Source organism: Carex rostrata, chromosome 23 (assembly GCF_964058835.1).
Source record: "Carex rostrata chromosome 23, lpCarRost1.2, whole genome shotgun sequence".
In the NCBI taxonomy this organism is placed as follows: domain Eukaryota; kingdom Viridiplantae; phylum Streptophyta; class Magnoliopsida; order Poales; family Cyperaceae; genus Carex; species Carex rostrata.
Window position 1 is genome coordinate 8,123,471 of NC_135940.1, and position 12,874 is coordinate 8,136,344.

A 12,874-nucleotide genomic window follows, 5' to 3' on the forward strand; every position below is an offset into this window, starting at 1 on the left:
CCTTAAAAATTATAAAAACTCACATATTTATCCAATCTAACTCTATTATATATCAAATATCTCCAAATATAATTAAATAATATTTTTTAAACATTAAAATTTATTTTACAATATTAATTAATTTTGTAATGACCATTCTACCCTTTCTTCCTCTCTCTCTTTAATCTGTTGAGTCTTGGCAGTGCCAAAACCTCCCGCCTCTTACCCTAGACTATATATCAGCCGCCATGCTCAATTTGATGAATTATATTGCACATAGAATTGGATGAAAAATATAAGAGAGTCCGTTTTACTGGCCAAGTTGTCACTGTTATGGTTGGAACTTGACTTGTTTAAGGGTCTAATTATGTATGCTGCAAAATGTTAAGCAAACTTTATTACTATAATAAAGGTGTATTGACGTTTTGGTATTATTTTACTAACTGAGCTGAGGAACCAATGGTTATCTAGAAAATAATTGGAGGCAAAAAATTCATGGACCTTTGATTTATTGTGAATTTCGCTGTTTTTGGAATATACTGTTATTTTTTATTTATGAAATCAGATGTTTAATACAGCAAAAAATTCATGGTACTGGTACAATACGATTCAGTGCTGGTGCTGGTACGGTTCAGTGCTGGTGCTGGTACGGTTCAGTGCTGGTACTGGTACGGTACGGCTATGGATTGGCACTGGTACAATTTAATACAGTTTTCTAATGCACTGGTCTTAGAAGGGAAAATAAAAGAAGGGTAAAATGGAAATAATAAAAAATTAATGTTAAATATAATAGATTGGACAAATATGTGAGTTTTTATAATTTTTAAGGATAAATATGTAATTATATATTTTAGAGGGATAAATACGTAATATTGAAACTTTTGAGGGATATACATGAAATCCCCCCTATAATATAATATATGTATAATATATGTATATGTATCTATAATATAATATATGTATAATATATGTATAATATAATACTAGTAATTGTGCCCGTGCACAGCAACGGGAGCAAATTATGTAGTAGAAATCATTAAGCTTCTTAATGAGGAGAGATAATTTAAATCAAATTTGTAGTGAAAAATAGTTAAATACTATATTTATCTCCAAGATAACACATGTGAACTCTAGTGTAGTGGTAAGAATTTTGACACCAACATTAAGAAAAAAAAAGAAAAAAAGAAATTGGGTTCGAATCCCGCCTTCAGCAGAAAAAAAGAAAAAGCCTTGCAGGATTTAAACATTAACCTCCTTAATAAGGAGGAGAGATATGTATATGTATATGTATATGTATATGTATATGTATATGTATATGTATATGTATATGTATATCTTATATTTATATATAATATAATATATGTATATGTATATGTATATATTATATTATATTTATATATACATATAATTATATATAATTATATGTAATTAAGGTTTTTGTATAATTATATAATATAATATAAGAGGAGGGATCAAATGACACCCTTTTTTGGTGACATCGGATGACACCGTGCATTTTCAAAGTTCAAACAGTCGATCCAAACCATTCAACTTGATTGATATGTTAAAATGTGCTTGCAGATCAAATTTTATATTTTTCTGAATTTTTTTTACTATTTATTAAGATGGGTACAAAAATTCAACGGTCTGAATATAGCGATTTTGTTAAATACTTAATAAATAGAAAAAAATTCCAAAAAATGTAAAATTTGATCTGCAAGCACATTTTAACATATCTATTATGTTGAACGGTTTGGATCGACCGTTTGGACTTTGAAAACTTTGAAAATGCACGATGTTATTCGATGTCACCAAAAAAGGGTGTCATTCGATCCCTCCTCATGATATAATTATACAAAAACTTAAATTACTCTACATGCAAACTAAAAAATTCCACAATTAATAATTACACTAAAAAAACCTAAATTATACTAAACAAAATACCTATCGTTGTACGCCTACCGTCGTACGAAAACTTAAATTGCATTTTTGAGGTACTAAACGACATTTTTTTAAAATTCTGATGCTTCTGATGCGACGATGTCCGGTGCACCACCAGGCAAAACGAATCCGTCTCGTCCTCCCCTTTCCGAAAAGTCATCATACGCGCAAATCTGACTTTTCTGGCCAAAGTTATGGCTGTTTGAAGTTTTTCCGAAAAGCTAAACTTTGGAAATTCATAACTAACTGTAGAAAAATCCAAAAAAGTTTAAATTTATGTCAATGCTATGTATTTTTCAATGCTCTACGTGCTGGTGTAATCATTTTTGCACTTTTGCAGACCCTGTATCAGTCCAGACTTGCTGATTTACCAGCAGTGGTCAAATTTGATATACATATATACACATATATATACATATATACATATACACATATTATACATATATTATATTATATATACATATACATATACATATATTATACATATATTATACATATTATATATATATATATATATATATGAGTTAGGTTGGGGTGCTATGGATAGCATAGTGGCCTCTATGCTACGGCTCAATATTCGAGTTTTCAAAATCCAAACGGTCGATCCGAACCGTTCATCTTATTCTCCATATTAATATCTGCTTGGAGACCAAATTTTATAATTTTCTGAATTTTTTTACTATTTATTAAGCCACTTTGAAAAACGCTAATCCAACGGTTTTACTGTTTTGTGCAGCCACCATTGGATCAACAATTTTGTAAAATACTTAATAAATAGTAAAAAAATTCAGAAAAATGTAAAATTTGGTCTCCAAGCAGATATTAATATGGAGAATAAGATGAACGGTTCGGATCGACCGTTTGGATTTTGAAAACTCGAATATTGAGCCGTAGCATAGAGGCCACTATGCTATCCATAGCACCCCTGCCTAACTCTCTCTCTCTCTCTCTCTCTCTATATATATATATATAGAGTGTGGCTAATTTGCTATCGGAAGCACTTCGGCCGAGGTGCTTCTGGGGTTATATTTTAGTGTGTGATGATCAAACAACAAATCTAAACCGTTAGATGTTCAATCTATTATAAAATCTGATTGGAGACCAAATTTTACATTTTTTGGAATTCTTTTACTATTTATTAAGATGGTTTGAAATCGCTGTTTTTTAATGGTGCAGAATTTTAATAAAAACAACGATTTTCAAACCATCTTAATAAATAGTAAAAAAATTCCAAAAATGTAAAATTTGGTCTCCAAGCAGATTTTATAATAGATTGAACATCTAACGGTTTAGATTTGTTGTTTGATTATCACACACTAAAATATAACCCCGGAAGCACCTCGACCGAAGTGCTTCCGGTAGCAAATTAGTCACACTCTATATATATATATATATAGGAATATGCTAGCATGTTATGCATAGCATAGAACCCCTCCATGCAACGGCTTGGATTTTGAGTTTTCAAAATTCTAATGGTCGATCCGAACCGTTCATCTTGTTCTCCATATTAATATGTGTTTGGAGACCAAATTTTACATTTTTTGGAAATTTTTTACTATTTCTTTATATTTATTGAAAATCGCTGTTTTTTTATGGTCCAGATTTGCTGAAAACAGCGATTTTCAATAAATCTAAAGAAATAGTAAACAAATTCCAAAAAATGTAAAATTTGGTCTCCAAACACATATTAATATGGAGAACAAGGTGAACGGTTCGGATCGACCATTAGAATTTTGAAAACTCAAAATCCAAGCCGTTGCATGGAGCGGTTCTATGCTATTCATAGCATGCTAGCATATTCCTATATATATATAGAGTGTGGCTAATTTGCTACCGGAAGCACTTCGGTCGAGGTGCTTCCGGGGTTATATTTTAGTGTGTGATAATCAAACAAAAAATCTAAACCGTTAGATGTTCAATCTATTATAAAATCTGATTGGAGACCAAATTTTACAATTTTTGGAATTCTTTTACTATTTATTAAGATGGTTTGAAATCGCTGTTTTTTAATGGTGCAGAATTTTAATAAAAACAACGATTTTCAAACCATCTTAATAAATAGTAAAAAAAATTCCAAAAAATGTAAAATTTGGTCTCCAAGCAGATTTTATAATAGATTGAACATCTAACGGTTTAGATTTGTTGTTTGATTATCACACACTAAAATATAACCCCGGAAGCACCTCGACCGAAGTGCTTCCGATAGCAAATTAGCCACACTCTATATATAGGAATATGCTAGCATGCTATGCATAGCATAGAACCCCTCCATGCAACGGCTTGGATTTTGAGTTTTCAAAATTCTAATGGTCGATCCGAACCGTTCATCTTGTTCTCCACATTAATATGTGTTTGGAGACCAAATTTTACATTTTTTGGAAATTTTTTACTATTTCTTTATATTTATTGAAAATCGCTGTTTTTTTATGGTCCAGATTTGCTGAAAACAGTGATTTTCAATAAATCTAAAGAAATAGTAAACAAATTCCAAAAAATGTAAAATTTGGTCTCCAAACACATATTAATATGGAGAACAAGATGAACGGTTCGGATCGACCATTAGAATTTTGAAAACTCGAAATCCAAACCGTTGCATGGAGGGCTTCTATGCTATGCATAGTGATATCACATTATTAGACCTATCATTTCGACTTGTTTCCATACGAAAATCTATGTTTTGAACCAACAAAGGGTGCCTTTTACATTGAACATCCATAGAATGTGGTACTGCTAAGTTTTGGTTCTTACTTTGCAGGAATCAGGCGAAATTGGGCAAAATCAGGCAATTGGCAGACTTCAGGAAGCTCTGATGCGAGTCACATTCATCTGGTGCGAGTCGCATCCAAGCCCAAAGCGACCTGTGATGCGACCCTCACTGCTCTCTCTTGAAGACCATCTGATGCGAGTCGCATCAACTGTTGCCGCCCAGTTCAAATTAAATCTGACAAGCCCAAAGTCAACTCTGTTGCCTATATAAGGAGGTCCTATGCCAGAATTCGGAGAGCTTTTTCCCCCTTTAGATTCGAGTACACTTAGAGAGCAGAGATCAAGAGAGAAGAAGGAGATTGGAGCTTGATTGAAGAAGAGGAGAAGAAGGGAAGATTTCAAGATCATCTCCCATCCACCTTGGATCTTCGAGCTTCATTATGATCTGCCTATTCTATCTCTCTTTTATGCTTTCTTTTGCTATGCTTGAGTAGATCTCTAGTTCTTAGGGTTAGGATGTAGTCTCTAAACCTTGTCTTTGAGTTGCATGATGATTCGATCTAAGTTTGAACTTGTGTGATTGTTGTTTGAGTATTCATTGTTTGCTTGATTGTGATTTCTTGATTGATTCTTGATTGTCTACTGTTAGATGTCTATAGCATCTCTTCTAGTAATTTGGCCTTGATGTATCTTGTAATTGTGATTGAGCATTTGAGGTAGATCTAAGATCAATAGTAGCCGAGAGGTGAAATTTCTATTATCGAAAGGTTGTAGATACTTCTAGTTAACCAGACAATCAATTTAGGTTAGATACCAGTAGGCGAGAGCCACAGGTTGAAGCCTCGCACAAGAAATCAACTTAGATACGAACACATGTCAGCTCTGCTCGAGGGCCATGCGACCCGCATCAGAGATGATGCGAGTCGCATCATACGGGTCGCATCAGAGATGATGCGAGTCGCATGATAGGTCCAGAGAAGGCAAAGTTTGGGATGAAACCTGAAACCCTAGGAACGCCTTTTATCATTGTTCAAAACCAAAACTTTTAATTGCTTTCATTTACTGTTAATTGAATTGACACCCGAAATTAGGAAATTGAAACGAATTCAAACCAAACCCTTCACACTTCTAGTACTTAACTCGGATTTGTAGAAATTTAGAATCGAATTAAACCGTCCCTGAGGATCGATACCTTAATATACTACACGGATAGGGTTGTGCACTTGCAACCTTAGACGAGAGTAAATTCAAGGTTTAAACTGGTACAACTTGTTGTACCTGAAACTTTGTAAGCACACTCTGAGAAGCGAACAAGTTTTTGGCGCCGTTGCCGGGGACGGCTATCAATTCTTTTCTAGATTTTTGCTTATCCAAGTTAATCTAGATTTTAATTTGTATCTTTTTCTTTTATTTTTCTCTTACCACAGGAAAACAGCTCTTCCTGCACAACCACCTCTCGACTCGCCCCGCATCACGACCGACGCGACTCGCGTGGAAGAGACAGAGAAGTTCAAGACGTTATGGCAACATACCAACAGTGGTCCGGCCACGACAATTCTCGAGGAGGAGGAGGAGGTCGATACAGGGTTGATCAGATCGCAGCTCTATCTGCTAGAGCTGCCGAGCTGGAGGAGGCTTTAATCAAAATGAGCATGAAGGCAGTCGGTAACCATCAACCACAGCCATGTGTCATATGTGGGGATAGGAGGCACTCTTACGAGTATTGCCCACTGGCGGAATGGGATGAGGAACCCGAACAGGTCAACTTCTACAACAATGCACCATTCAACAACTCAAACAACTGCTCATTCCAATCCGATCCACCCGAGCCGTACATTGATCCCGTTGTGAGCAACTTCACACATGAGCAAGGGAAGATGAACCAAATGATGTGGGAGCAAATGCAATCGATGGCAACTCAAATGGCCGCCCAAAGCAAATTGTTGGAGCAACTGAGTCACATCGTCACCTCGAGCCAACCACAACTTGGAAAGCTGCCCGCGCAGCCAGAACCAAACCCCAGAGGAGAAGCTAAGGCGATCACACTGAGGAGTGGGACCCAGTACGATGAACCAGCTTTCCCAACTGATCAGATCCCAACTGATGCGACCCGCACCACCACCATGCGACCCGCATCAACCTCGGAGGAACCTGTGAATCCTGGTCGCATCGAGCCAATGCGACCAGCAACACCACCTGAAGAACCTGTGGACGCGACCCGCAATGGTACCACGCAACCCGCATCAAAAGAGTCTGACAAAGAGAAAGGGAAAGGGGTTGAGAAACCTGCACCTTACAGACCACCGGTACCCTTTCCCCGACGATTAGCTGAACCAGAAGCATGCTGCACAATCAACATGGAGGATCAATTGGCTAAGGGACAACTTCGCGAGGGATACGGGAGCTCAATTAAAAATTACCCTGATTATCTATCTGAGTTGCAGGTTAAAACAAGCGAGTTGGAATCAGTGTATGGAGCAGATGTGAAAGCAGCTGACCTGGGAGAACTTGGATGCGACCCGCATCAACCTCATGCGAGTCGCATGCCATGGTCTGAAGGCCTTGAAGCTGGTCGAAGCGAGTCGGATGGAGCAGATGCAAGGTCAGAATGCGAGTCGAGTCCACCCGATGCGACCCGCTTAGACCATGATGCGACCCGCGTCAAGGACCAGACAGAGAAACTCACTCCTGAACTCAAGCCTCTTCCAGTAAATTTCAGGTATGAGTTCCTAGATCCAGATAAAAGTTGTCCTGTGATCTTAAATGCAGATCTCAACCCTGATCGGACTGCCACACTCTTGGGGAAATTGAAAGCTCACATAAGCGCGATCGGGTGGTCGATCAAAGATTTGAAAGATATGGGGTGGATTTTTCTTTTGCAAATGTTTGAGAACACGACGCTCCACTCAGATTTGCCACCGTATTGCACTGCTGGACACTTTGAGGATTTCCAAACTCAGCAAAATGTGATCGCGAACTTTATCGAGAAGCTGATGGGCACGAACCTAGCCACATGCATGCACAAGACCTTACCAGCGGATGATCACAGACACACGGACCATGCAGACCATCATACGGGCCATGCACAACCAACCTGGTCGATGCATTATGTTCCTTGGTGTGTTAGAAAGAAAAAACCACCCGACCCTTATGAGGAAAGAATTGTGTATCCCTCCGACACATTCGATAAGGCGCTCCACCAAAAACCACCCGATCCACCTCCCACCAATCAGTGAGACGCCCCCGCCTCACCCCTCACTCCATGTCTGGTTAGTTTCCATATTTTCTTCTATTTACTTTTTCTTGTGTGAATTCAAGCATTGAGGACAATGCTTCATTCAAGCTTGGGGGGGTGAATAGAAGAAAACTGTATCTGCATTTAGGTCATGTTTATTTTTCCAAAATTTGCATTTTTAGGTGATAAATTTGTGTGATTGCTTGGGTTAAGGACTTGTTTGAACAATTTTGGTTGTGATTTGGATGACTTTGAAAAATTAGAACTAACCTCATAATTGATCAAAGAACTGATTAGGAAGGGATGTTTTGAGAACTTGAAAGGATGAAAACTTGAATTGTATCAAAAATCAATTTTTTTGAAACTGAACTGTGCCTTTTAAATAGGACAATGGGGATTTTAAATAAAGAAAAATTTGGATATTCATTGGTATGAATGAATACCAATGGATGTGTGTATTCATGGTATGTGCAAAAGCAAAAGAATAAAAAATAATAAAAAGATGGAGAAAATAAGAGTACTGGCAATAAGTCCTATTGGGCGCCTTTGAGCTCGTCTCCCAAATTTAAAAAAGAAAAAAAGAAAAGAAAGAAAAGATGGAGAAAATAAGAGTACTGGCAATAAGTCCTGTTGGGCGCCTTTGAGCTCATCTCCCAAATTTAGAAAAGAAGAATAACTTTTGCATATATCAACACACGAAGTCCGCGACTTGCTAACCTAAGCTTGTTCCAAGCTTGGGGGAGAAAAAGGGAAAATCTCCACAAATGAGAGCTTGATTTTAGTAAAAGAATGATAGATTGATCAATTCGAGTATTCAGCTTTGCAAGTATTAAAACATTCTAGAACTTGAAGTTTGATTAGTCAATTTGTGGGGTGAATCAAAATTGATCAAGGAAAGTCCAAATCATACCATAAAGATTCTCGAGGTTCTTGATTTAAGCAACTCATGTAAATTTTCACATTTAGGAACTTAACTTGCATTTAGAGTCCAGCCCGGTAACAAAGAACAGATCTCTGCTTGAGGACAAGCAAAGGTTAAGCTTGGGGGAATTTGATATCACATTATTAGACCTATCATTTCGACTTGTTTCCATACGAAAATCTATGTTTTGAACCAACAAAGGGTGCCTTTTACATTGAACATCCATAGAATGTGGTACTGCTAAGTTTTGGTTCTTACTTTGCAGGAATCAGGCGAAATTGGGCAAAATCAGGCAATTGGCAGACTTCAGGAAGCTCTGATGCGAGTCGCATTCATCTGGTGCGAGTCGCATCCAAGCCCAAAGCGACCTGCGATGCGACCCTCACTGCTCTCTCTTGAAGACCATCTGATGCGAGTCGCATCAACTGTTGCCGCCCAGTTCAAATTAAATCTGACAAGCCCAAAGTCAACTCTGTTGCCTATATAAGGAGGTCCTATGCCAAAATTCGGAGAGCTTTTTCCCCCTTTAGATTCGAGTACACTTAGAGAGCAGAGATCAAGAGAGAAGAAGGAGATTGGAGCTTGATTGAAGAAGAGGAGAAGAAGGGAAGATTTCAAGATCATCTCCCATCCACCTTGGATCTTCGAGCTTCATTATGATCTGCCTATTCTATCTCTCTTTTATGCTTTCTTTTGCTATGCTTGAGTAGATCTCTAGTTCTTAGGGTTAGGATGTAGTCTCTAAACCTTGTCTTTGAGTTGCATGATGATTTGATCTAAGTTTGAACTTGTGTGATTGTTGTTTGAGTATTCATTGTTTGCTTGATTGTGATTTCTTGATTGATTCTTGATTGTCTACTGTTAGATGTCTATAGCATCTCTTCTAGTAATTTGGCCTTGATGTATCTTGTAATTGTGATTGAGCATTTGAGGTAGATCTAAGATCAATAGTAGCCGAGAGGTGAAATTTCTATTATCGAAAGGTTGTAGATACTTCTAGTTAACCAGACAATCAATTTAGGTTAGATACCAGTAGGCGAGAGCCACAGGTTGAAGCCTCGCACAAGAAATCAACTTAGATACGAACACATGTCAGCTCTGCTCGAGGGCCATGCGACCCGCATCAGAGATGATGCGAGTCGCATCATACGGGTCGCATCAGAGATGATGCGAGTCGCATGATAGGTCCAGAGAAGGCAAAGTTTGGGATGAAACCTGAAACCCTAGGAACGCCTTTTATCATTGTTCAAAACCAAAACTTTTAATTGCTTTCATTTACTGTTAATTGAATTGACACCCGAAATTAGGAAATTGAAACGAATTCAAAGCAAACCCTTCACACTTCTAGTACTTAACTCGGATTTGTAGAAATTTAGAATCGAATTAAACCGTCCCTGAGGATCGATACCTTAATATACTACACGGATAGGGTTGTGCACTTGCAACCTTAGACGAGAGTAAATTCAAGGTTTAAACTGGTACAACTTGTTGTACCTGAAACTTTGTAAGCACACTCTGAGAAGCGAACACATAGCATGCTAGCATATTCCATATATATATATATATATACACGGTTGTGGCTAATTTGCTGCCGGCGGTGCTGCTGCCTTTTTTTTATTTTGTGATGTCCAAACAACAAATTCAAACCATTAGATGTTTAATCTATATTATAATCTACTTGGAGACCAAATTTTATATTTTTTGGAATTTTTTTACTATTTATTAAGCTGGTTTGAAAACCGCTGATTTCAATGCTGCAGAAATTTACTGAAAACAATGGTTTTCAAACTAGCTTAATAAATAGTAAAAAAATTCCAAAAAATATAAAATTTGGTCTCCAAGTAGATTATAATATAGATTAAACATCTAACGGTTTGGATTTGTTGTTTGGACATCAGAAAATAAAAAAAGGGGCAGCAGCACCTCCGGCTAAAATGCTGCCGGTAGCAAATCAGTCGGACCCATATATATACATATATATATAGAGTACGGCTAACGCGCTTCCTCTAGTATATTAACAATATGCTTCCGGTCTCTAAAATCTATCGAATCGGCTTCAAATGACAAATCTAAACCGTTCAAACCAATGTCCTTAACGAGAGCTTCGTTTCCATATAAAAAAAATTTAAGTTTCGAATTTATTTACTATCAAGTCAAGCGGTCAAAAGATGAATGATTTTATGCGCATTTTAATGCACTATTTTGGTCATTTTTTTGACCGCTTGACTTGATAGTAAATAAATTCGAAACTTAAATTTTTGTATATGGAAACGAAGCTCTCGTTAATGACATTGGTTTGAACGGTTTAGATTTGTCATTTGAAGCCGATTTGATAGATTTTAGAGACCGGAAGCATATTGTTAATATACTAGAGGAAGGGCTATGGATATTTTCTTTCTCCAAACTCTAAAAAAAAAAAATTCGGAGCGCGAATTTTTTCCACGACCAGGAATAAAAATTCCGGGGCGCGGATTTTTTCCATGATCTGGGTATTTTTAAAAATCTGACTGACTCGTGGTTATTTTTAATAAAATAATTTTTTTGGGGGGGTATTTTTAAAAATCTCGGTTAAAAAGGTGTTGTCATTTGTCAATATCTTTTATCCGTTGTTCAAGTATGTTGGGCCGAACAAGTTCCAATAGATATTTTGTAAAAGCTGAAAATATTTTTATGGGACAATAATAAATTGATTCGAGGAAAACTATGATAAATCTTATGTACGATATGCACTATAGAATGTTTGAGCTTTGTCGGCGATACAATGGAAGGATTAACAATATTTTTGTATAGTATTGTTATATTTTTGAAATATTATTTTTTAATTAATATCAAGGGTCAACTCTAATTTGGATTTGAGAAAATAAACTCGTCATATCACATTCCGAATATTTTTAAGCACGAATATTGTAGTCTACACCGTTTCGGCATTAAAGAGAAGTGTTAGAGACTACCACATTTTTTATTAATTCCGTTTATAGCCCTAAAAAAAAGGCATTTCCACTCGGGTTGTTATCCCTAAGATACAAAAATAAATATTTCCTTTTTTTCAATTTGTACTTCCAGTTCGAAGATAACTTTCTTCGTGCATTTAGGGGCCACACTCTAAAGCTCTTATATTTTTCATGAATTTCTTTTTCTTTTTTTAATCTTTTGAGCTACCTTTAAAACAGTGTCTCCACTTTTTCGTCTTTACCGCTCACACTTTTTACGCTCTCTTCATAGTTGTAGATTGAAAGTTTGAAACTAATGGAAACACCGTTAGGGGTGTCAACGGGTACGATACGGGTCGGGTGGAGACATTTTCATACCCGTACCCGTTATGATAACGAAAAAAAATCTTTACCCTTACCCATATTTTCGAATACGGTACGGGTCGGGTAAACGGATAAAAAAGTGCCATTAACATATCAATTTGTGTTTTCGATAAAATATTTTTAAAATAAGAAAAAAATAATAATGAATACAACTAATTTGTATTATAAAAATTTAATAAAATACAAAAACTTTATTGTATCATGTATCATCTTTATACAAATATATATTTATATATGTAATTTTATTTTTTTTAAATTATCTTATACTAAAACGGGTAAGATAACGAAAAAAAATCATTACCCTTACCCGTACCCGATTAGCTAACGAAATAAAAATCTTACCCTTACCCGAAAAATCGGATACGATACGGGTCGGGTAAACGGGTAAAAGGGTGCCATTGACACCCCTAAACACCGTAAGATATAGTTTTTTTTTTTTTTTTTCTTTTTAAGTTGCATGTTAATTTTTGTTTGAGTAAGACTTGGGTGCTATAGATAGCATAAGATTATCTGTACTATGGTCTCAAAAATCTATTGTATAAACTTAAATTTTGATATAAATAGCTCATAAATTGATTATATCATGAACTTGTAGAATACTAATTTTTACTTTTTATTTATTTATGAAAGATGACAAAAATAGGTCTAAAATATTAGTAATTTTCTTTTATTTTTAAGTTATTTTTTGCTATCTTTCAAAAATGATAAAAAAAAAATAGTAAAAAAAAATTCAAAAATAATAAAAATTGGTATTCTACAAGTTAACTATATAACCAA